The sequence below is a fragment of the Heterocephalus glaber genome, unplaced genomic scaffold, assembly GCF_053883595.1.
Source record: "Heterocephalus glaber isolate CG9 unplaced genomic scaffold, H.glaber_assembly_v1.0 deba00001687, whole genome shotgun sequence".
Lineage (NCBI taxonomy): Eukaryota > Metazoa > Chordata > Mammalia > Rodentia > Bathyergidae > Heterocephalus > Heterocephalus glaber.
In genome coordinates this window covers 28,073,790-28,100,797 of record NW_028258412.1, presented here as the reverse complement: position 1 = coordinate 28,100,797, position 27,008 = coordinate 28,073,790, and the positions used below count along the sequence as shown (strand labels likewise).

At 41.1% G+C, this 27,008-nt stretch overlaps 1 protein-coding gene across 5 annotated transcripts in view; it reads right to left on the bottom strand.

Moving 5' to 3' along the window:
* The window catches only part of Znf10 (zinc finger protein 10), a 56,437-nt gene extending 29,485 nt beyond the window's left edge, over positions 1-26,952 (bottom strand). For 2 of the 5 annotated variants that reach the window (XM_087198457.1, XM_087198456.1), the window contains exon 1: positions 26,682-26,901. The gene's annotated coding sequence lies outside the window, so the exon portion shown is untranslated. The other 3 variants (XM_087198455.1, XM_004844054.4, XM_004844055.4) reach the window with 3 other exon arrangements.
* Between the last annotated feature and the right edge of the window lie 56 nt (positions 26,953-27,008).

Below are 27,008 nucleotides of genomic sequence, written 5' to 3'. Positions count from 1 at the left end.
AAACACTATCTCTTCCTTGGCTCTTGAATTGAGTTTATATTCTATAAAATGCTAATGTTAAATAATCTTTCAAAACTCAGTGGACCATATATGTGTGGTTCTATTTCTAGATTCTGTTTTATTCAAATGATCTATATGTCTTTCCTTACAGCAACACTGCCTTGATTACTGTAGCTTTAGAAGAAGTCTTAAAATTAGGTACTAAACGTCTTCCAACACCGTTTTTTTTTTAACTTTTCTAGGTCCTTTGTACTCCTACATAACTTTTAAATTTCAATATCCAATTCTTCATTTATAGCAAGTATACACAGACCTGAATTTTTATATATACCTTGTGTTTTCTAATCCTGCTAAATTCAAACATAAGTTCTAGGGGCTCCTAGAGATTTCTTAGTATTTTCTCTGTAGATGATCATTTCATCTACATATTAAGATTTTACTTCTACCTTGCCAATCTTATCCTAATTGTGTCATTTTATTGCCAGGCTATTTTGGTTGGGCCTAGGTTTCAAAGTTTAATGGACAGATAAAGAGTAAGCATATCTGCCCTTGTTCCCCACCTTAAGGAGAAAGCATTGTATCTTCTCCATTCATATAAGGTGTTCTCACTGGAAGTATGGAGTACATGTCTTTAATCTGCTGAGAAGGTTCTGTTTTACTTCTAGTCTCCTGATAGCTTTTACCATGAACAGCTGTAGAATTTAGTCCGATACTCTTTCTCCAACTACTGACAGGCTCATATGGCTTTTTCCTTTCCTCTGTTAAAATGATGACTTTTGCGGGTGGATCTTCCAATGCTGAACCAACACTGCCATCCCTATGACAAAACCATTTTCTATATACTGCCAGATCTGACTTCTAATAGTATGTTTTGTTAAACAAATTTCTATCTAAGTTCATACTTTTTTCTTCTATTATCTTTATCCAGTTTTAGGATTAGCACAATGTTGATTTCCTAAAATGAGGGGAGAAGTGTTCATTTATTTTTTTTCTGCTTTAAATGTTTGATATAATTTATCAGTTAAAATGTATATGAGCCTGCTGTTGTCATATAGGTAGGTTCTCAAGCTAGGAATATACTTTAATAGGTGCTATTCAAATTTTATATTTCCTCCAGAGTTAGTTTCATTAACTTGCCTTCCAAGGTACTTCTTAGAAGTTGTCAAACTTATTTCAAAAAAGATTTTTGTGATATGCTTTCTATATCCTTTTAAATTCTGTAAAATCTGTGGTAATGTCTCCTAGGTCTTGATATTGTAATTTTAAAAATCCATAATTGATATTGTGTAATAGGAAGAAAAGGTCTAAAGGAGCAGGGGAAGTGGAAGGGGTAGAGGAAAGGAAAAAAGGGAAAAGAAAAAATATGAGAAAAGGAAAAAAATGGAAACAAAGTCTTTGCAAGTAGGGAAGGGTGGAGGGGGTGAAGGGAGGGCAGGGGAAGGGGAAAAAAAATAAGAACCAAGATACTCATGTAAAGGTACAAGATCCCAATGATGAATGTAACTGTATTTTAGACCTAGAATGTACCAATAGACTTATTGGGAAAAAATAGCTTTATTGAGATAAAATTCATATTATAATTTGCCCTTTAAAGTTTGCAACTTGGGCCAGGGATTTAGCTCAGTGGATCCGCCGCCTACCTTGAAAGTGTGAGGGCCCGAGTTCGATCCCCGGTACCAAAAAAAATTTAAAAATAAAAATAAAGTTTGTAACTTAATAGTTTTGGTATATTACAGAATTTTTAAACCTTGGTAAAATATAAATAATATACAATGTGCCATTTTAACCACTGTTAAACAAATATTTCAGTGGCATTTTATCCACAATGTTGTATAACTATCAGCATTAATTTCAAATCTTTTTTCATCATTATAAACAGAAACTCTGTAACCATTAGGCAAAAATTCCTCACCCTGGGCCAGGGAATTAGCTCAGCGGTGCTGCCTGCCTCACAAGCACAAGGTCTTGAGTTTGACCCCAGGTACCCCCCCGCAAAAAAAATCCTCACCCTCTCCTAGCCTGGTAACCTTTCATGTCCTTTCCATCGTTAGGAATTTGCCCTTCTACACATTCCTTTTGTCTGGGTTTAGTTCACCTAACATGAGTCATCTAAGGTTCATCCATGTTGTGGTGTGCATTAGAACTTCAAGCTTTGGGCCAGGAATTTAGCTGTGTGGCACCATGCCTGCCTTGCAAGCGCAAGGTCCTGAGTTCAAGCCCTGGTACCTAAAAAAAAAAAAAAAAAAAAAGAACTTCAAGCCTCAATCATATTCCACATTTTGGTTATACACTGTTTAGCCATTTTGCTTATCCATCTGCTGATGGCCACTTAGGTTGTTTCCAACTTTTAGTTATTGTGAATAATGTTTCCGAGAACATTGATGTACCAGTATCTAAGTTCATTTTCAACTCCCTTAGGCATATACTCAGGGTTACATGGTTTTATAAATCCAGGACCTTTTACACTGAGCTATAGCCTCAGCCCTATTTATTTATTTATTGAGACCAGGTCTCACCAAATTGCCCAGTCTGAGATCAGTCTTGTGATACTCCTGTCTTAGCCTCCTAGACTGCTGAGATTACAGGTGTGTACCATCATGCTCAATTTGCTCAGCTTTTTGAGGGATCACCAGATTATTTTTCATAACAGCTCCATTACTTTTACATTCATAGCAGAAATATACGTTTCCAATTTATCCACATCTTTGTCAACACATTTTTCCATTTTAAAAAATTATAGCCATCAAAAAAGGAAAACTCCTGCATTGTTAGTGGGAACAAAAACTAGCATAACCAATATGAAAATTAGTATGGAGATTTCTTAAAGAACTGAAATTAGAAATTCCATGCAACCCAGCTATCCCCGATAGTATCTTCCCCCAAGAGCATAAGTCATCATGCTACATCAATACTTCCATACCAATGCTCACAGCAGCACAATATGTAATAGCTAAACCCTAGAAGCAGTGTGTATACCTATCAACAGATGATTGGATAAACAAAATGTGCTATCCACACATAATGGAATACTAGTCAGCTATAAAGAATGACACATTTGAGGCATTTGTAGGAAAATGGATGGACCTGGAAATTATGTTGGGTGAAATAAGACCCACAAATTTAAATACCATATATGGTATCTCTCATCTGAGTGAAGCAAGGTAGAAAGAAAATGATAAAAGATGGATAGAAAGGGACAAGGGGACAGATCTCATCCAATAGGGGTGTGGTTCAAGGGAACAAGGAGAGGAGTGAGGAGCAGGGGAAGGGGAAATGAGAGGAATAGAGAGGTGCCACTTACAGGACCCTTATAACTCCAATCAATGTAAACAGGAGTTAAGACATAGTATCAGCAAGTTCAAAAAGGTGATGGGGAAACAGAGGAAGGGGAGGGAAAGGGAAGAAGAAGGGGTTAGAAAATAAAAGTGTGATGTGTACACATAACCACTCTCCAAGATGACAGTAAACTGCATGAACTGCAAACATAATAATAAAATAAAATGATTTCTTTTAGGAAGTTTAATTGCTCTTCTCCTTGTTTAACTATTTCTGATGGTCTTTTTCTTCCTAATCTGCCCTACGAGACTTAAGACAACAAGTCCAGGCCATGTCAAATACCAACTCTAACTCTGGAATAATGATATGAGCTTAGCTTTCTGGATTGCATGGTGGAAGTGGTTCATAACCACTGCAGTCTTTGTTCTTATATTTGGACCATGTATAATAAACTGTCTCTTCAATTTAAAAAAATTACAACCACCTTAGTAGCTATAGAGTGATAGTTCATTGTGGTTCTGATTTGCATTTCCCTAATGACTAATGTCAGGCCTGGCCTAAACAAACAGGACCAAGCAAACAGGCTTTTAGCAAACAACAGCAGCTTCTCAGTAAATAGGACAAATGGACTCAAAATGAAGTATACAACTCCCCTAGCACTGAAAAGTTCGGTAACAGTCTAGATACCTGAGCAGCCCGTCCTTGGGCATCCAAGTCATAACCATGTCACCCCAGGTTCCTTAGCCCCTTCGATACCTACGTAACCCTGACTCCTTTCCCAGGTAGCTGCTAATCTCTGTCCTGGTGTCAGCCCATCCTCTCACAGATGAACTCTCTCCCAGTGGGCTACTGCTCTCTCTCCCAATGTCAGCTCTTCCACACATGGATATGATAAACTCAGCTTTTCCCAGCTAGCTGCCAGAATCTGATTTTATTTCCTGTTTACTGGAATAAGTTTTCCTTCCAAAAGCCTATTTTTGACAAGTGGATTCTTTATAACAACTAGCAATATTGAGTATATTTTCCTTTTTTTTGGTACTGGCACAGTATGGCTGAGCTACATCCTGAGCCTATATTTTCATATGCTTGTTGGCCATTTGTAAATCTTTGCAGAGATGTCTATTCAAGTCCTTTGCCCATTTTTAAACTTGGTTATCTGTATTACTGTGATTGAGTTGTAGGTATTCTATAAATATTCTACCTACTAAACCTTTACCAGAATTATAATTTGTAGATATTTTCCTCCATTCTCTAGGTTGTCTTCATTTTTGAATGATTTTTTGCTAAGTATATAATTCTAAGTAGAGTTATTTTGGCTTTTAGCACCTTATAAATACAGTTCCATTTTTCTTATTTGTGTTATTTCTGGTAAGAAATCCAGTATCACCTTTGCTCCTCTGTACATAGCATGTACTTTTCCTCTGGCTGGTTTTAAGATTTTCTTTTGATTTAATGAAATTTGATTTAAATTCTCTTTGGTGTAGTTTTTATCTGTTTAGGTTTCCTCTTGCTTTATCTGTGGGTTTATAGTTTCATGGAATTTTGAGGGGTTTCAGCCACTATTTCTTTATATATATATTCTCTCCCTTGCTCTCTTCTCCGAGTATTCCAGTTACCAACATGCATGTGTCACTCATCAATAATGGGGATCTGCTCTAAGAACTGCATCATTAGGTGATTTCATTGTTGTGGGAGCATAAAGAGTTTACTCAGGTACAACTTAATGGTACTGGTCAGTCATTCACCACTGCCTCTGAATGCAAACAAGATGTAGTAAACAAGATGAATGAGACTGCTGCCAGCTTAGCATGGCATATTGTTTAACAGGAAACTTTATAGGGAGTACGCTCTAAAATAGCAATTAAAAAGTAAATACATAAACTAATAATGCAGCCATCCTTTATCAAGTATTACACACTGTCCAAAATTATACCTATTATATTTTTTGTGTGGTGCTGGGGATCAAATCCAAGGCCTTGTGCATGTTAGGCAACTGCTCTAGGATACAGACCACTGAGCCACATCCCAATTCTCTTTTTATTTATTTTGATACAGGGTCTTAGTAAGTTGCCCAGGCTGGCCTCAAACTTGCAATCTTCCTGCCTCAAACTCAAAGTAGCTAGGATTACAAGTGTGTACCACTGTACCTGGCTATGATATATTTTTATATGACTGGCAGTACATGTTAAATTTCTGTAATGCACTGTAGTATAATAGTATAATTTACCACATCACTAAATGATAGGGATTGTTTGGTTCCATCGTAATTTTTTTTTTCATTTTAAACAAGAAGTATATTTAAACAAGACACTTGACTTAAAGGGAAAACTATCTAGGATTCTTTTTCTTTTAAAGAGTAATTTACTCCTACATAAAGATAGATTGCCCTACATGTAACAGCTACGTACAAAAAACTTATAAAATGGTGCTTGGTTTTACAATGATAAATGAAGAACATTAAAATTCTCCAATGAAATAAGGTATGCAAGGATTTTTATGTTGTTGTCTTTTCTGTTGTCTTTTCTGTTAAAACAGTGAGAGCAAAACAACTTACTGGAATATAAAGATAAGAGCTGATGAGCATGGCACTAATGGAGAGGGAATTATTTTCACAGAACCAGTATCTCCCCATCCCGTCTCCATCTGATGTCAATCAAAACATACTGTTGGCCATTTAGTGAAAAAAAATGCAACATGCTTGTGCACATACACCAGATACTTTATGTACAATAAAGGAATCCAGAAGGGGAAAATGAAAGAATAGAGAAAACTATACTGTAGTAGTCAGGATGCAGTGGAAGCAAATTGCAGTTTTCTAATTGAGAATGTATTCTTGGTCTATAAGAACAGAGTTCTGGAGTAGAGTTGTTGCAGTTTCCCTTTTTAGTAGACACCTCCTGTCTGCTGCTGGAACACATCAATTGCATTTTCGTCCTCCATTTCCAACTGTGCAGATGTGTTTGTTTCATTGATTGGCTGTCCATCAAATCGGAATCTGATCTGCCTCATTGACAAACCCTGTCATTCACAATAGGCTTTCATTAGTTTACTAAGTGGTGTATACCTCTTAATCTTAAACTGCACCACAGAACCATCCTGCCCCGCCATCTTCAAATTAATGATCATTGTTCTCAGTCTTGACTCCTTGGGCTTTTCATTGGCCATAGCGAGCGCCCGAGTCTTCTCAGCTGCCGCTTCACAAAAGAGGTACCAGGTCCGCACTGAATGAGCACACAAGCAGCTCCAGGAGCGGCAGGAGGCGGCAGCGGTGGCCGAGGGAGGGCTCCATCATAATTTTATGGGACTATTGTAATTATGTTTAGTCAATGACCAAAATGTTTATGCAGCATGGGACTGTACTATTACGGTAAGCAACCTGAAGATGTCCACAACTCACTAAAGCTCTTTCCATTTTTTTCTTTTTTCTTTTCTCTGCATTTCATTTTGGGTAGTTTTATTTATTTTGGTACCGGGGATCAAACTCAGGACCTTGTGCTTGCAAAGCAGGCACCAGAACCATGGAGCTAAATCCCCAGCCTGGATAGTTTTATTTTCTGCAAGTCTAACTTGCTATTAATCCAGTATATTTTCACTTCAGACAAGTTCTTCTCTCTAGAATTTCAATTTGATTCTCTTCAATATTTTCTATTCCTTAACTTCTTGACAATATGAAATAATTCTAAGTTTTATAGTCCTCCTCTGCTAATTCTGTTATTATTGTCCTCATTATGGGTCATGTTCTTCAGCTTCTTTGCATGATTGGTAAGCTCTGCCCAGATGCTCAATACTGTTTTATCATGTTGGATATGTTTGTATTTCTATACACCTTGAGCTTTGTTTTAGGATGTATTAGATCACTTGGAAAAAGCTTCATCTTTTTGGCCTTATTCTTACAATTTGCCAGGTAGGGTAAGTACTTCCCACTACTGGAGCAAGACCACATTGCTAGACACTGCAAGGGTGGACAAGACCTACCCAATACTCAGGAATTAGACATTTTCCAGGAGGCCCAGTGGGAATGGGCATTTTTCTCAGCCCTGAGAACGTCAGGTACTATTCCCTCTAGTCCTTCCGTGGACTCTTTCTCTGGTGGGTTGGTGAATTCCTCTGATGCATGTGAAACACTCTACTGGGCGCCTCGCACATCTCCAGGGTTCCTTCTCTGCAGGACTCTCTCTTCTCTAGGATTCTGTCCTGAGAATTCTAGCTGCTTTGCTGTCTCAAAGTCATTTTAAAGTTACACTGTATTTTTAGTCAAACCTAGAATTTAAAAAAAAAAAGAAAACTATTTCCCATATGTTTACATTTATTTATTTTGTGCTTTGTTCTTTCATATTATTGGCTCTTTGTCTTCTGAGATTTAAGAATTTTTTTTTCAACTGTGGGGACATCTACAGAAATAAAAGCACCATGGCTTCTACGCATACCACTGACACCCACAAGAGGACACTGCTACCTCTTGACATGCTTGAGGCTCTGACTTTGCTCCTTCCACATCTAGGTCTCTTTGTATCCTGGTGTTCAGTCTTGCACAAGGCTTTGCATTAACATAGACTTTTTCTACCCTTTTAAAAACTCCTGGGCACTCGACACAGTATACCTTCCAGCTGTATCTCCAGTGTTTATCCCATTGCACAGAATACTTGGGCTAGGATAAGCAGATCTTTCTGTCAGACTATCTTCTTCTTTTTTTTTTAATTCTTTTATTGGTACATTGTAGGTATACAACACATTTCTCATTGGGAATTGTACCTTTACATAATGCATCTTGGTTCTTATTTTTTCCCCATTCCTAGCCCTCCCTTCACGCCCTCCGCCCTTCCATATTTACAAAGACTTTATTTCCATTTTTTCCATTTCTCATCATTTTTCCTTTGCCTTCTTTCCTTTCTCCTGCCCCTCCCACTACCCCTACCCCTTTGGACCTTTTCTTCCTATTTTACATTATCGATTATTCATTCTAATCATTGGTACATTTTAGGTATACAATATAATGACATTCATCATTGGAAATCTGCACCTTTACATAGTCTCTCTTGGTTCTTATTTTTCACCCTTGCTCAGCTCTCCCTTCAACCCCTCCAGTCCTATTTACAAAGATTGTGTTCCTATTTTTCCATTTTCTCGTATTAATCCCATTCCCTTCTATCCTTTCCCCTAGGCATCCCACTTCCTTCCCCTTTGCCCCTTTTCTTCCTATTTCATTTTACCTATTATACATTTAGTCCTTATTTACACTTTCAGTTTCTCACACCAGAGAAACTATTCGGTATTTACACGTGTGTCCTATTTATTTCACTTAAGAGTATGGCCTCAATGTGCATCCACTTAGATATGTCTCTAATTTCTCATTTTTTATGGCTGAGTAGTACTCCATTTTATAAAAAAAACCACATTTTCTTTATCCAGTCTCCAGTTGATGGGCATTTGGGTTGTTTCCAAGTTTTAGCTATTACAAACTGCGCTGCTATGAACATGGGTGCACATATATCACTGTGGTATGATTCTTTTAATTCTTTGGGGAAGATCCCCAGCAGTGGAATAGTGGGGTCAAATGGGACTTCCAGTCCTAGTTCTTTGAGGTATCTCCATACTGATTTCCACAGTGCTTGCACCAGTCTACACTCCCACCAGCAGAGGAGGAGGGTTCCTCTTTCCCCACAGCCCCGCCAGCATTTGTTATTGGTTGATTTTATGATAGCAGCCATTCTTTCTGGAGTGAAGTGGAATCTCGGCATTGTTTTCATTTGCATCTCTAGAATGACCAGTGATGTTGAACATTTTTTCATGTATTTATTTGCTATTTCTACTTCTTTGTCTGAGAAATGTCTGTTCATTTCAGATGCCCATTTTCAGATTGGGTCTTTAAATTTGGGAGGTCTGATCTTTATAAGTTCTTTATAGATTTGAGATAGTAGACCTTTGTCTGAGGAAGAGCAGGTGAAGATTTTTTCCCACATTGTGGGTTGTCTCTTCACACTGCTGGTGGTTTCTCTTGCTGTGCAGAAGCCTTTTAATAACAAGAGATCCCACTTGTTGATTGTGCTAGTTCATGGGCAACTGAGGTTTTGTTCATAAAATCTTTTCCTACACCCATGTCTTCAAGGGTTCTACCTAACCTCTGTTCCAACTGGTTCAGAGTTTCTATTTTAATATTTAGATATTTAATCCATTTTGATTTTAGTTTAGTACATGGTGAGAGATATAGGTCTAGTTTTAATCTTTGGCAAACTGAAACCCAATTTTTCCAGCACCATTTATTAAAGAGGCTATCTTTCCTCCAGTGAGGGTGTTTGGCTCCTTTATCGAAGATGACATGGCTGAGTGTGTCTGGCATTGTTTCTGCATCTTCTAATCTGTTCCACTGGTCCTCAAGCCTGTTTCTTTGCCAGTATCATGCTGTTTTTATCACAGTAGCTTTGTAGTAGAGTTGCAGGTTCGGGATTGTGATACCCCCTGCCATGTCTCTGTTACCTAGAATTGCTTTTTCTATGCTGGGTCTCTTCTTGTTCCAAATGAATTTTTGGATTGTTTTCTCAAGATCCATGAAGTATGCTGCTGGGATCTCAATTGGAATTGCATTAAATCTATATAGCAGTTTTGGAAGTATGACCATTTTCACTATATTAATCCTTCCTACCCAGAAGCAGGGGATGTCTGTCCATTTTCTGATAGCATCTTCAATCTCTCTTTTCTGAGTGCCATAGTTTTCAGAGAAGAGGTCTTTGATTTCTTTCGTTAGGTTGATTCCTAGGTATTTCAGTTTTTTGGATGCTATTGTGAAAGGAATTATTTACCCTATTTCTCTCTCAGTGAGTCTGTCATTGGTGTAGAGGAAAGCTATTGATTTTTGTGTTGACCTTGTAACCAGCTACTTGACTGAATTTGGTTATTAAGTCTAGAAGACTTTTGGTGGAGTTCTTGGGGTCTTCTATATAGAGTATCATGTCATCTGCAAATAATGACAATTTGACTTCTTCATTACCCATCTTTATTCCTTTTATTTCTTTCTCTTGTCTAATCGCTGTGGCTAATGTTTCCAGAACTCTATTGAACAAGAGTGGTGATAGTGGACATCCTTGTCTTGTTCCTTATTTTAGTGTGAAGGGTTTCAGTTTTTGACCATTTAGTATGATATTGGCTAATGGTTTTTCATAGATGGCTTCTATCAGTTTGAGGTAGAGACCATCTATTCCAAGTTTTTGTAGGGTTTTTATCATAAATGCATGTTGTATTTTGTCAAATGCTTTTTCTGCGTCTATGGAGATAAACATATGGTTTTTGTCCTTGGCTCTATTGATATAGTGCATTACATTGATTTGTGTATACTGAACCATCCCTGCATCCCTGGGATGAATCCCACTTGATCAGGGTGTATGATCTTCTTGATGATCTTCTGCATTCCGTTTGCCAGTATCTTATTAAGGATTTTTGCATCTATGTTCATTAGTGAGATTGGCCTATAGTTCTGTTTTTCAGTTGGGTCTTTCTCTGCTTTGGGGATCAAGGTGATGCTTGCTTCCAGGAATGAATTTGGGAGTAATGCTTCCCTTTCAATTTCATTAAAGAGTTTAAACAGTAGTGGCAGCAGTTCCTCCCTAAATGTCTTGTAGAATTCAGCAGTGAAGCCATCAGGGCCCGGGCTTTTCTTAGTTGATAGGTTTTTAATTACATTTTCAATTTCATTGGTTGATATTGGGTTGCTCAGAATTTTTAGGTCTTCTTCATTCAACTTTGGTAATTCATATGTATTAGGAATCTGTCCATTTCTTCTGTGTTGTCCATCTTATTGGCGTATAGGTTCTGGAAGTAGGTATTGATGATCCTCTGGATTTCTGCTGGGTTTGTTGTAATTTCACCCTTTTCATTCCTAATTGCATGGATTTGGGCCTTTTCTTTCCTTTTTCTGACAAGGTTGGCTAAGGGTTTGTCAATTTTGTTGATTCTTTCAAGGAACCAACTCTTGGCTTCATTGATTTTTTGTATCATTCTCTTAGTCTCCATTGCATTGATTTCTCCTCTGATCTTTATAATTTCCTCCCTTGTATGTGCTTTGGGGTTGTCCTGCTCTTCTTTTTCTAGAAGCTTGAGGTTCAGCATCAGGTTGTTTAATTGGGCTTGTTCTGTTTTCCTAATATGCATCTTCACTGCTATGAATTTCCCTCATAAGACTGCTTTCACTGTGTCCCATAGATTCCAATATGTTGTATTGTCATTGTCATTTAATTGAAGGAACTGATTTCTTCTTTAATTTCCTCTGTGACTCATTGGTTATTCAGAAGTGTGTTGTTCAATTTCCACGTTTATGAAATTTTTTGAGTTTCTTTTGCTATGGATCTCCAATTTCATCGCACTATGGTCTGATAATATACAGGGGATAACTTCAATTCCTTTGCACTTACTTAAACATGTTCTATGTGTGAGTATGTGGTCTATTTTTGAGAATGACCCATGTGCAGCTGAGAAGAATGTGTATTCTGATTCTGTGGGGTGGAAGACTCTGTAAACATCTGTTAAATTCATTTGTTCAAGAGTCCGATTGAGTTCTAGTATTTCATTACTTATTTTTGGTCTAGTTGATCTATCTGTGACAGTGGGGTGTTGAGGTCCCCCACTACAATTGTATTAGTGCATATATGACTTTTCATGTCTGTTAGTATTTGTTTTATACAGTTGGGTGCACTAGTGTTTGGTGCATAGATATATATGATTGTCATCTCTTCCTCTTCGATTCTTCCCTTTACAAGGATGTTGGGCCAGGGATTTGGCTCAGTGGTTTCACTGCCTGCTGCACAAGCAGAAGGATCTGAGTTTGATCCCCGACACCACAAGAAAAAAAAAAAAAAGATTAGTACCTTTACAAGGATGTAGTGTCCTTCTTTGTCTCTCTTAATCAGTGTTGGTTTGAAATCTACTTGATATGCAAAGAGAATAGCTACTCCTGCTTTTTTTCGGGTTCCTGACGCATGGAGTATTGTTTTCCACCCTTTAACTTTCAGTCTGTGAGTTTCCTTTTGAATTGTGTTTCTTGTATGCAGCATATTGTTGGATTTTGCTTCTTGACCCATTCTGCCAGTCTATTTCTTTTGATTGGTGAATTGAGACCATTAACATTGATGGTTATAACTGAAACATATGGACTTCTCATTGCCAAGACTTTTTCTTTTTGTTGGGTTCTCCCCCTTTAAATTTAATTTCTTTTTTTTTTTTTTTTTTTTTTGGTACCAGGGATCAAACTCTGGTCCTTGCGCTTGTGCAGCAGGCGGCAAAGCCGCTGAGCTAAATCCCCGGCCCTACATTTAATTTCTTGTCATGCCAGATGGGTTCATTCTGCTTTGCTTCCTGGGGTTGTGATCCTCAATGTCTGTTCCTAGGATATTGTGTAAAATTCTTTGGAGTGCTGGTTTGGTATTCACGAAATTCCTAAGGTGCTCTTTGTCATGAAAGTATCTTATTTCTCCACCCATTTTGAAAGATAGTTTTGCAGGGTACATCAATCTGGGTTGGAGGCTGTTTTCTTTTAGGGCTTGGAATATGTCACTCCAAGATCTTCTTGCCTTGATGGTTTGTGTTGAGAAGTCTGCTGTGATTCTGATGGGCTTTCCTTTGTATGTGATGTTTCTTTTCTCTAACTGCTTGTAGAACTTTGTTCTTCTGTTGAGTTTCTGGAATCTTAACAATTATATGCCTATGTATAGATTTTTTTTGATCAAGGATATTTGGAGTCCTATATGCCTCACTTATCTGTATGTCAAGCTCTTTTCCCCTCCTTGGGAAGTTTTCTGCCATTATTTCTGTGAAGAGATTTTTTATGTCATCTCCACTCTCTCCTGTTTCTTCATTGAGTCCAATCAGCCTTATGTTATTCTTCTTTGCATCACCTAGCAGCTGCTGGATTGATTTCTCATGTCCCCTTATAATTTTGAAGCAATTTTTCTTTTCCCGGTCACTAATTGCAATCTTATCTTCTATATCTGAAATTCTGTCCTCACATTGGCTCATTCTGCTGTGTAGACTTTCAGTGGAGTTTTGCATGTCCTGGAAATCTATTTGCATCTGTTTTATGGATTCCATTTGTTTCCTATATTGGGATTCCATCATGTTCCTGAGCTCCTCTCTAGATTTATTAATCATGTCTTGCACTAGGGGCACAATTTCTCCTGTTATCTGAGAAATTATTTCTGATTTCATTTTGTTCCAGATCCCCTTTTGTTGCCAGTTCAGTGGGTCCAGGTGGTTGAGTATCAGAGTGTTCCATCTCATTTCCCTTTGGGGTTGCTGTAGATGATCTGGAAGTCTGGTTTTGAGACTTATTTGTTTTCTCATTTCGACTGGGGTGGGGGGCTGTTAGCGCCTGCATGGATTACCTCCTCTGAGCTGGGAGAGGTGGGACAGGGGCTGGGAGTAGCGGTAGGGATGGTGGCCCAAAAGCCCTTTCCTGTGGGCTGGGAGCCATGGGAGGGATGGTGGCCGGGAAGCCCCTTCCTCTGGACCAGGAGCAGTGGGATGGTGGCTCAGAAGCCCCTACCTCTGGGCCAGGAGCAGTGGGAGGGATGGTAGCCCGGAAGCCCCTTCCTTTGGGCCAGGAGCAGCAGGACAGAAGGTGCCCCAAAAGCCCTTTCCTCTGGGCTGGGAGCAGCGGGAGGGATGGTGACTGGGAAGCCCCTTCCTCTGGACCAGGAGCAGTGGGACTCAGTACCATGGTCTGGTGGTCTGGTGTCCTCTACGTCTTTGTAGTGTGGAACCAGGTGGCTGCCTGTCTGCAGCGGGGTGATTCGGTGTCTTCCACGAGACTCGGAACCTCGGTAGGGTGTGCACAGACCTGCCTGTCTGCAGCGGGCTGATTCAGTGTGCTCTGCGCAACTCGGGACCTCGGTAGGGTGTGCGAAGACCTACCTGTCTGCAGCAGGGTGATTCGGCGTGTTGTGCAGGACTGGGGACCTTGGTAGGACATGGGCAGACCTGCCTGTCTTCAGACTATCTTCTTCCACTAACTGTACGTGTGATTTCCAACTGTAGTTGACTGTGGATTCTGCAGCCAAACTGCCTGGGTTCAGATCCCTGCTCTATTATTTCTATACCTCATTTTTTTTGGTACCGGGGATCGAACTCAGGACCTTGCACTTGTGAAGCTAGTGCAGTGCCACTGAGCTAAATCCCCAGCCCTAGACCTCATTTCTTAACCTCTCAGTATCTCAGTCTCCTCATCTATACAATGGGGATAAAAGAGCACCTGCCTAATACTAGGAATGCTCAGAACAGCGCCTGACTCATGGTAAGAAATATCGTGAATTTTTACAATGGCATCTAGCAACCTAGTAATCCAAGTGTCTTTCTAGACTGTCCCCGTGGCATCTAATTAGTCACAACCTGTAAATTCATACTCCCATACATCTTTCTCACCCATATCCTCCGTAGATTCCCACTGCACAGTAGTGGCTCAGGCCCTGACAATTCCTGACCTAGAGACCTCCTACTGGCTTCTCTGGCCTTGGTTTCTCCCACTCCAAGTGCCCACTGTAGCAGTGACTCCATAAATCACAAAACTTTCATACCCTGCTTAAAATTCCCTGTCTTCCAGTACAATAGAAAATTGGACCAAGCTCCTTAGGATGCAATAAGGTACTCTGTGGATGGGCCCTTTTTCCTCTCACTAGATTGAGTATTCCATTGAATCACCCCATTTTTCCCTGTAGCCATGAGGACCGACTTGAAGTGCCTAAGTGCCTTTATCTCTATAATTCCTATGCCAGGAATAGTCTTCCCTTCCTTGGCTCTTGGCAAAACCTGACTCATCCTGCAGAATCAAATATCATTTCTTCTTGTGTTACCTCCTGATTTCTCCTCGAAGGTTTGGTGATTTTTTTTTGCCTCCACAGCCACTAATACAAGAATCAAGATGGAATGAATGAACAAAGTATACAGCACAAATCACAAAACACAGGTCCCTGAAGGACCTATGGGTAAAGGTCTGACTGGGTAAAGTCTCTGCCTTACTCTGTTCTCAATCCCTTCCCCAGAACTATGAATAAGAATCAGTTTACAAATTTTACCTGATGACAAAGGCAGTGTGGGCCAGGAATTGAGCTCAGTGGCACAGTGCCTGCCTGGCAAGCACAAGGCCCTGAGTTTGATTCCTGGTACCAAAAAAAAAACAAAAACAAAGGCAGAGAGTACACAAGATGAGTGATCAAGATACAAAAGTGGATGCTATCACTGGTCATTCAAGAGATGCAAATTAGGGCCAGGAATTTAGCTCAGTGCCACCATGCCTGCCTTGCAAGCACAAGGTCCTGAGTTTGATCCCCGTACAAAAAAAAAAAAAAGAGAGAGATGCAAATTGAAACAACACAGATTCTCACTACAGAAAGAATGGCTGCTATCAAGAAATCAACCAATAACAAATGCTGGAGGGGCTGTGGGGAAAAAGGAATCCTTTTCCACTGCTGGTGGGACTGCAGACTGGTGCAACCACTGTGGAAATCAGTGCAGAAATTTCTCAAAAAAATAAAACTAGAGGGTCCATTTTACCCAGCTATACCTCTTCTTGGTATCTTCCTGCAAGAATTAAAAGCATCATAACACAGTGATATATGCACACCCATGTTTATAGCAGCACAGTCTGTGATAGTTAAATCTTGGAAAAAGCCCAAATGCCCATCAACTGACAAGTAGACAAAGAAGATGTGAGGTTTTGTTTGTTTTGATTGTTTTTATACTGAGGATGAACTCAGGACACTTTCAAGTCAGACAGCAACACCGCTGAGCTAAATCCCTGGCCCAATGTGGTTTTTTAATACAATGCAATATACTACTTTGCCATAAAGAAGGATGAGCTTCAGACATTTATAGCTAAATGGATGAACCTTGAGACCATATTAAGTGAAATAAATCGGACACACATGTTTAAATACAGCACTGTTTCTCTAGTGTGAGAAACCAAATGTGGAAATAAGGACCGAGATACATAATGGATGTTGGGAAATGAGAAGAAAGTGTTCAAATGGGAAGGGGAACAAGGGAGGAGAGAGGGAGAAAAGAGGGGAGACAAAAAAAGTGAAAATAGAAGGAAAAATGGGGAAAAAAAGCTTTGTTCATGGGGGGGAAGGGGTTTGGGGGAGATGGGATAAAGTAAAATAAAACTTACTTTTAAAAAGAGCACAAGATGGGCCAGGGATTTAGGTCAGTGGTTTTGCCATCTGCTGTGCAGGCACAAGGACCCGAGTCTGATCCCTGGTACCAAAAAAAAAGATAGTACAAGAAAAATGTTTAAAAAGTGGATACTATATGTACTTTGTGTATATATCATCACAAGAGTACAAGGTATGTCTTAAGAAGCAATAGTTACCAGGACACAGTTGAATAAATTCATATGGTTCCTTAGTTTTTCTCCTTCTTGCACCAGATACTCTAAGTGCTTACAATATGCCAAGTATGTTCTAAGGGTTCAAAAAAGAGCTGTGGACATTCAGAAACTGTATTATTCCTCATAAAGCACACTCTTCACAATGAGCAAAAGGTGGAATGACCAGGGATGTGTAGCCTACACAAAATTAAGCAAGAGTATGGCCCTCACACTTGAGCAGGACTCATGCCACATGTGTATTTATTCTCAGTTGTTTCACAGATAGAATTAAGACAAATGTGTGGCATTATAATGAGGTCAGTTCCAAGTCAATACAGTGAGACATTGTTCATCCAATGGTTAACTTGCAAACAGAAATGGTAAGGTGGCAGGAAATTGCTGGTCACTAATAAATTTTCAATAGCTCTTATTTAAAAAACCAAAACTAGTGCCCATCAACTGGAAACTGGATAAAGAAGATGTGGTTTTTTAATAAAATGCAGTACTACTGAGCCATAAAGAACAACAAACTAGAGTCATTTATATCTAAATGGATGCATTTTGAGGCCATACTCTTAAGTGAAATAAATAGGACACATGTGTAAATACCAAATAGTTTCTCTAGTGTGAGAAACTGAAATTGTAAATAAGGATTAAAATGAATAATTGACAATTTGAAATAGGAAGAAAAGGTCCAAAGGGGTAGGAGAAGTGGGAGGGGAAGGGAAAGGAAAAATCATGAAAAAAGAAAAAAGGGCTGGGGATTTAGCTCAGTGGCATCACGCCTCCCTTGTAAGCACAAGGTCCTGAGTTTGATCCCCGGTACAAAAAAAAAAAAAAAAAGAAAGAAAGAAAAAAGAAAAATGGAAACAAAGTCTATGTAAATAGGGAAGGGTGGAGGGGGTGAAGGGCGCATAGGTAATGGGGAAAAAATAAGAACAAAGATACATCATGTACAGGTACAACCACCCAATGATAAATGTAAACACTGTATACCTAAAATGTACCAATAAAAGAATTTAAGAAAAAAACAATTTAAAAAACCCAAAAGTACATGTGGCCTCTTCAAAAGACGTGCAAAGTTCATCTCAATGCCTCTCCCATTTTTATTTAAAATAAAAATTAGCTTGTAACAGGCCTCACTTCATCCTAATTTCCTTTGACAGCCATTTCTGGGTAAATGAGACCACTATCTAACCCAGTGGTTCTCTTGCCTGCACATGGGAACTGCCAGGTGTTTGTCCCACACTAAGACCTATTTCATGAGGAGGGGCCGGGGTCTTTTTCACAATATCCCCACATGATTTAAATGTGCAGCTAAGTTTGACAATCTCCAATCTAAGCCATTATTTTGTCTATTAATCTTCATTTTCTGCCACTTCTTGAGAGTAATGATATCCAGGCACCAGTTACACAAGGGTCCCTTTATGCAACTGGACAGTGCAGACTTCTCCAGAGTACCAACAGTCATCCAAGGACAGAGGCACTAGGGTAAGTTGTTTGCTCCAGGGGAACCATTGGCACGTTGATAATTATCTTGGTGTTAGAAATCTGGATAGCCCTCTGCCATTTTAATAAATCATTACTGACTACTATGTGGCTGGCCTTGCACTAGAACCTAAGGATAAAAATGTGAAAACTTAGGACTGGGGATGTAGCTCAGTGGTTCCAGCGCCTGCCTTGCAAGCACAAGGTCCTGAGTTCAATCCCCGGTACCAAAAAAAAAAGTGAAAACTTAACCTTGCCCTCAAGTCAAAATCAAAAGAAACAGAATGGACACCCAAGAACAGACCACTGCTATAACAGCACCATGTCCACAGGGTCACAGGAGCACAGAAGATGCCCAGCACAGACTGGTGATCTACAGAGGACCAGCCCAGGTCTCAGAGCTGGCCTGGCAGGTAAAGGAGCTTGGTAACCAGCATGAGCAAAGGAAGCACCCAGAAGATGTATTAGGGGAAGGGGCTCAAGGCTGCTGGTGCATGGGATATGGGCACAAAGCGGCAAGAAAACAAGGACAGAGGTGTGCACAGCCAGGCCTCAAAGCTCAGGGACCAACAGGGCATTCTCAGAAGTGGGACTCTTTCCAATGGGAAACAGCAGATTAGTGTCCTAAAAATGCCATTCTAGGGACAGCTGAGTGATGGACTATAGAAAAATATAAGACAGCAAAGAAGCCAGGCAGGAGACTCACAGTCATCCAGAAGATGGACACACAGGGCAACCTGGTGGGCCAGGAGCAGCACTTCTGGGAGGTGGGTATGTCCTAGACACTGAAGGATAGGAGTGTGGGGGGAAGGGCTAGTGGCTTCTGCATGACCAAGCGAAGAATAGTATATGGGGAGGAGTTTGAATGACAGGAACTATGGGATGGGACTGGCACCTAGGGAATGGGTCCAGAGAAGACTCAGCCAGGAGGGTCACTTGAATGTGAGGTTACCTAGCTATGCCATCTGCCTCCTCATTTCTCTTCTATCTGTACACACTCATCCTGCTTTGCAACAGATGCACACAGGACCACCTTTTCTGGACTCTTGTCACAGATTTAAGAGACACAGATGAAACAGACAGATGGAGAGAAGACCCTAAAGGAGACTATATAATGTCACCAACAACACCATGGCATCATTCACATGAACCCTACTAAGAAACAGGGATATTTCTTTTTCTTTTTTTTCCAGTACTGGGCATTGAACTCAGGACCTTGTGCTTGCCAGGCAGGCATGGTACCACTGAGCTAAATCCCCAGCCCAGAAACAGTGATATTTAATAAAGCTAGCAAATGGCAGTACCAGATAAAAACATGACAAAGATAACTTGAACAATAAACTAGAGTATAGGGTCAGAATTAGATTGTGGAGAAACTCAACATGGAAGAAAAGAGAAGCCCACAAAGGCAGCAAAGAACCAACAGACAAGGAGAAGATTTAGAACAGGGACTTTCCAGAAAGGTAAGATTGAAACAGAGCAGACAAATCCCATGATAGGTATGAAGCTGGAAAATGGCAAAAGAAGAAAAAGCAGAGTGGAGATGAGCGTGTCTATGCAGAGAGGAAGGAAATGACAGACACGGGGGCTGGCATTAGAGGAAAGTCAGGGAGAGGTTGGGGTGCAGAAATCAGGCTTGTGAAAGAGGAAGAAATGCTCACTCACTCCTGCACTGTACAAGTCAGGATAGGTGGGATGCTGACAGTTCAATAAAAATGTCAGTGAAGGGGCCGGGGATTTAGCTCAGTGGTTTCACGACCTGCTGCACAAGTGCAAGGACCCAAGTTCGATCCCCGGTAAAAAAGAAAAAAAAAAAATGTCAGTGAAGGGCCGGGGATTTAGTCCTTTGGCACCGCACCTGCCACGTAAGTGCAAGGTCCTGAGTTCAATCCCCAATACCAGAAAAAAAAAATGTCAGTGAAGGCTGGCCATGAGCTCCAAGGATAGTACGGGTCTGGGTAGAAAATTATGGATTAACAAGAGGCGACAAACACAAGTCACGATTATGGAGGATCCACTCCTCACATCCATCTGCCTGCTGTGCTCTCCTCTGGCAGCACTCACTGCCTAGCCGAGGTAGAGATACATAGGAGATAAACTTCAGATGGAGTTTATGTGTACAGGCTCCACACACAAGGAAAGGGAGGGTGTCTAGTGTGAGAGTTATCTGATCTACAATTAGCCCTCTTTTCAGAACAAACATAAGAACATCCAGGCCAGGCATGGTGGTGCACACTTGTAAACCCAGCACTCTGAGAGGTTGAGGCAGGAGAATCACAAGTTCAGGCACATCGTTAATGGCTTAGCAAAACCCTGTCTCAAAATAAAAATAAATACAAGGGGTGGGCATTTAGCTCAATGTGAAGAATCTAGGCTCAATATCCAGTACTGTAGAGAGAGGGAGAAAGGAAGGGAGGGAGACAGAGAGAGAGAATAAATAAGAACAAATGAATATGAATTTAGGAAGGAGTCAGACTTGAGGGGGACATCAAAGAGCAGGTATAGTGCAACCAGGATACGAAGGAGCCAGGAGGCCAGAGGCAAGAGTCGAGAGAAGGGACATCGAGGCATCAGGGCTTAAGGTTCCAGAGGCTATGCTGATATGCACAGGAGCAGATGGCACAAGCAGTGTGCTTTGAAGAGCACCAGAGAGCATCAAGCCTGAGGAAGGCTCGGCTCACACAGCAAAATCCTAGAAAACTGCACCCCTCAGAGGAAAGCTGTTCCAAATCCTCTGCCTGGCGACGTCCAGCATTACTGTTTTCCTGGTTTTGACTGCAGAACCATAACGGATCTTGGCCTGCAGGGAGCAACCTTTCCCTGGGTCACAGCAGAGAGCTTGGAGCCCATCTTCCTATTTGGTTACTGCAGTTTAGGAAACAAAAGAAAGATGAGAAGCAGTTATGGTGCTCTGGAATCCAATAATCTTCCCAGTAAGACAGGGAAAACTATGAAGGATGTCTATAAGGTACACACCGAGATCAAAACAGGTAGCTCACAATAGGGACCAAGGGTCCCCATCCTAGAAGGCTCTTTTTCAGGTGTTAGGAATAGAAACAATACAACACTGGGTCAAATTCTAGGACCCAGCACAGCAAACATAATTCCACACCATGACCTTCAAATTTGCAAAGAGGAGATTTTTATCTTCAGAGGTAAAATCTTCTGGGAGACAACCATGGTTGGTTATTTATTTATTTATTGGTACCGGGGATCGAACTCGGGACCTTGCTCTTGCGAGGCAAGTGGCAGAACCACTGAGCTAAATCCACAGCCTCAAACTCAGTAATTTAATTTGAGAATATGAATGTTACAATAAGGCCAGTATTTTCTACCACATGTGGCCACCCCAAAAAATATTTAATTTATAACCACTTGGTACCACCATCCCCAGCACTGAGAGGAGCCTTCCAGGCTGCCATACCACCACCTTCAGTGCTGAGGAGGTTACCTGTGAGGGTGCCAGCAGCACACGCGCACACACACACACACACACACACACACGCACACCATTGAAATGAGAAGACACACAAACAAGTCTCAAAACCAGACTTCCAGATCACCTAATTTATAACCACTGTTTTTCCTCTGAGTCAGTGAAAAGACAAAGCTAGAGGATAAAAGAGGAACAGCTTTGTGTCGTAAACTCCTGAAGATGGGGGGCTACACTAGTTTTCTACTGCTGCCATAACCAACCACCACACTGCATGGCTTAAAATGGCACTCAGTTCTGAAGTGAGAGGTCTGACGGGGCTCAGTGAGCTAAGGTCAAGGTGTGGGCTCGGCTGCTTCCTCTGCAGTGCAAGGCAGGATCCGCATCTGCCCCCCGCAGCTTGCAGGGGCACCTTATTCCTTGTTTGTGCCCTCCTCACACAGCTCTCTGTGCCTCTCTGCCAGTTACAGTGCCCCAGCTCTCACCTTCTGCCCCTCTCTGCCACTTTTAAGGGCCCCTGAGATGACTCTAGGCCCATCTTAATGTCTTTTTGAATCATATCTCCAATTTCCCTTTTGCCACATAAAGTAAAATGTTTACAGGTTCCCAGAACATCTTCAGGGCATTATTTTGCCTATTATAAAGACAAAGATTGGGCCCAGGATTTAGCTCAGTGGTTCTGCTGCCTGTCTCACAAGTGCAAGGACTCAAGTCCAATCCCCAGTACCAAAAAAAAAAAAAAATCCAACAAAGCTATAAAGGCAGAGATGGACTGAAGGATGCTTCAAATACCAGCAAGAAGACTCTAAAAGTTGCCATCTGAGGTCCAAGTGGTTGCACAGCCATCTCCAATCAAATCACTTAGTGCACAGACCTCAAAACTGTCTGCATTCTGAGCCCTGACAACTACTCAGCCTGTCCCAGACACTCCAGGGCTCTCTTTAATACCACATTTGCCATGAAGCCTTCCCATCATCCCCTCAGTAATTACGAAGCACTTTCCCTATGCTTCAACACTTGGCTCTATACTACTATTTATTTTTATCTCTCTTATAGGATAATGAGAATTGGAACAATCTCATTATACAATGCCCTACACTTTACATCCACTCATGCTGGCATCTGTCAATGCTTCACCAGCACCCACCTTACCTTATCTGCTCCTCACCATCTCCGTTTCACAGACCTAGTGCCTGAGGGCTAGGGCCGGGGCTGGTAAGGCCTAGTCAAGACTTTTACTCAGACATATGGAGAATATGCTTCCTAATAAAAGATAACAAAGATCTCTCCAAATTCTAAGTTTACTACTATTTGGCAATTGCAAAAGGCAAGGAGTGAACAGTAAAAAGTACTCAGCAGCCATAAAGTTAAAACTCTGGGGCCAGCAGAAATGGCCAAGATATATTTAATCACACAAAAAGCAAGAACCATGCACCTATCAAAACACCAAAGACATAGGATTTCTGCACTTTATGTAAATTTTACATCAAAACAAAAAACTATCAAATTCTAGTTAGTAATACAAACGTATTCTTTGGCTGGGAATGTAGATAATCGGACAGTGCTTGCCCAGAATGTTTGACCTCCAGCACTGCAAAAAAAGAGGGAAAAAAAGTGTATTCTCAAGTTTTTGGGAACAGTATAATGAGGTCTGGATTTTACATTGAAATGCAAATAATACAACGGTAGGGTCTAGATTGGGGTTTATAAGTACTCACTGTAAAATTCTTCCAAATTAACTGTATGTTCAATTTTCATAATGAAATGTTGGACAGTAAATATGAAGACCAAGCAGCAGAGGTACTGTGCAGAAAGAAGCAAAAATGATGCACCTGGATGTTCATTCCAAGTCAGAGATACATACACAGTGAAAAAGCAGCCAATACCCCCACCCCACCCCACCCCCGCAGGGACACAGCTGGAAGCCGAAAGAGCCCTGGGTCATGTGGACATGCTAGGAAGAGTGCTTCAGGTCAAAGAGCATTGTAGGCAGAGTAGAAATGGTGACAGTGCGAAATTTTTTCCCCTTAAAACAATGCTTTAAAAACCTAAAATATTACTTAAATTATGTTATTATAAGGCTTTGGTGCTTGAATTATTTAATGAAAATCAAGGAAATCAAGCTGGATATTGTGGTGTACACCTCCAATTTCAGCACACTGGGAGGCTGAGCCAGGACAATCACAAGTTCCATCCCAGTTTGGGCAATTTAGTGACTTAGTGGTACACTGTCCTTAATATAGAAAATTAAAAAGGGGCTGGGGAGCTTAGTGTGAAGGCCCTGGCTTCAATCCCCAGTACGACCAAAAAAAAGGAAACCTATCATTTCTAATTCTCCTTAACACAGTTTTTCTAGTCAAACTGTAAAAAAAAAAAAGGAATGAGCCACTTCCATAATAATTTTACAAGGCATGAAGATATAAGGTGCATTGGAATTCTTTAAAAAATTGTTGGGCCAGGGATTTAGCTCAGCAGTTTCGCTGCCTGCAGTGTAAGCGCAAGGACTAGAGTTCGATTCCCTGGTACCAAAAAAAAAAAAAATTGTTAAAAAATTGTTAAATTTTCTTGACAATTTAAAACAAAACTGTTTCCATTCTTATTTATCCTTTATTCTTATTTCACATCTTCTAGAAAGGCTTTTAAGTGCTTTCATAAAATTCACACATATTAGGCTGGGGATGTTAGCTCAGTGGTACAGTGACTTCCTGGCAAGCATGAGGTCCTGAGTTTGACCCCCAGCACCAAAAAAAAAAAAAATTTCACACATATTTGCTGAGCATGATGGTACACAACTATAATCTCAGCTCCTGGGAAGCTGAGGCAAGAGGATCACTTGGGTTCAAGGCCAGCTTCAACTACATACAGAGACCCTGGGTCAAAAAAGCAAAACCTAGCCAGACATGTAGGCATACACCTGTAATCCCAGTACACGGGAGGCTGATGCAGGAGAATCGCCATGAGTTCAAGGTGGCACTGGGCTACATAGTGAGTTCAAGGCCAGTGGAATTACAGAGCAAGACTCTTGTTTCAAAAAATAAACAAACAAAAACCCAAAAACTAAATACAGTCAAATTCACACATATTTCTAGTTAAAATTAACATGAGTCTATTTCTTCCTATTGTGAATAAACAAATGTTTTTATAAACATATGTGTTAACTTGTCCTTGAGGACAGTAAGGCAATCCGTTAACATGTTTCCTTTTCCAGTTACTTCACTTAAAAACTTGATAGTTGTTAAATTTCTCATACATGTTGGTGACTTAATTATCTTAATAAAGATAGTTTTAAGTTCGATCCCTGACACCACAAAAAAAAAAGTTTTATAATCTTTTCCAGAAGGTAAGTCTCATATCTAAATATTGTCTTAAGCAGAACTTTGAGGCAATGCTTACATACAATACTGACAAGCACACATGCTGCTTTAATTTGTGAATTGTATTGTGACTCCCTGCCCTGTAACTTACAAATGGAAAGCTCAAGAAATAGGCACTAAAAGAGAAAAGAGAAAGAAGAACAAATGAAGGATGTTTTTTGAAGAGGCAGGAATATGAGCCTCCTCACTGTTCAGGAGGCTCTGCAAAATGGAGCAACAATTCTGAAACAGAAGAGGAGCAGTTTTGTCATAAAAATACCTCAGTGCTGAGGTGGTTTAAAGGGCTAGGAAGTTGTGCTGTGTAGTTCTGAGGTTACCAGCTGCAGTGAACATCTGTAATACTTATTGCCTGGTATTCTGTGTGACATATTCTTTCTCTCTCTGTCTCTCACCTCTTTTTGCTATTAATATATAGCTAGATTTGAGATTCTTCACCTCCATACACTTTCAGTGGGATCCATGTATGCATTATTGATATTAACTTTATCTTTGGCACATTAGATGTTTGATGACATAGTAATCGTGTGATCACTTTTAACAAATCTAGTGTCAAAATATAAAAATTAAGCTTATAAGCTGTCCTTAAAAATAAAAGTAGTTTAAGCACATACTTTCAGTTAATCTATTTAATTTTTTTATAAAAAGTTGAAGATTAGTAAGCTAGGAACTACAGACACAAACTTTATTTCTTTAAGACCACACAACCCTGCTTGACCTTAACTGAAAGTATTAATGAGAAGGGCAGTTTTGCGGGGGGGGGGGGGGGGGGGGGGGCGGTACCGGGGATTGAACTCAGGACCTTGCGCTTTGGAGACAGGCACGGCGTCACTGAGTTAAATCCCTGGCCCAAGAAGGGCAATTTTGAGACTAGTGTAAATACAATAAAAAGCAAAAAGGCCTTTAAAATACAGTTTTTAAAGATTAGACCAAGAAATCGAAATTTATCCTTCCCAGGCCGGGAACTTAGCTCAGTGGTTTCAATGCCTACCTCGCAAACGCAACGTTCTTGAGTTCCATCCCCGGTACCAAAACAAAAAACAAAGCAAAACAAAAAAACCCCAGAAATCTATCCTTACCATTTCTGCCATCAAACTTATTAAAAGTAGAACTATTTATTAAGTGAACGATGCACATAACCCAAAACATAATCTACTAATGTATTTTTTTGCTTTTTATTTATGTTTGTCATACTGGGATTGAACCCAAATCTTTGCACTGAGCTACATCCCCAGTGCTTTTTATTTTGTGATGGGATTCTAAGTCGTTAAACTGCCCAGGCTGCGCTCCAACTTGCGATCCTCCTGCCTCAGCCTTCCACAGCGCCCCACCATGCTAGCCCAATAGTGTGCATTTTTTCAAAAACCACGTTGGACTTCTTCCAGCAACATGTCTCTCAGTATTAGAAACTTCCTGCCGCGCCTGCCTGCCAAATGCAAGGTCCTGAGTTCCATCCCTGGTACCAAAAAAGAAAGAAAAACAATGTCCTACTCTTAACAAAGAGATCATCCTTTCAGCTGACGCCAGGGAAGCCTTGCAGACACTGCAAGGTCAACTCGCGGTGGGACTCAAGCGTGAGGAAAACGGGACCTCAAAGTAGGCGCAGCCCACGCCCGCCGCCGGCCGCACCGCTCCGTCTCCGTCCGCGGGGCCGGGAGAGCTCGGGGACAGCCGCCGAGACACGCCGGTCCCCTCGTAGCACGGCCGCCCGAGGACGCCACCGCGCGTGTGACAGTGAGCCCACACCGGCGCGGCGCCCTGCGTGTACCTCCAGCGGACTCCAGGGAATCCGGCAGACGGCCGGGACGGATGAAGCAGCCGCAGACAGGTCCAGGATGCGCCAAGGGCACGCGCAGCTCTCCCGGGCCACTCCAGGCGGCCGCAGGGAGCGCACGGAGCACCGGAACGGCGCCCAGCCCGCGGCCCACACCGTCCAGGCGGCGCGCGGCTGACGTTAAGCACGCGGCCGTCCAGACGCACACGCACTCACGCACACAGCTCCTGTCGCGCCCGTCTTTCCCGGCCCAAGACGCACGCATACTCGCCTCGCCGGCCTGGCACAAACACTAGCGGACCCCGCCCACTGAGTGTCACC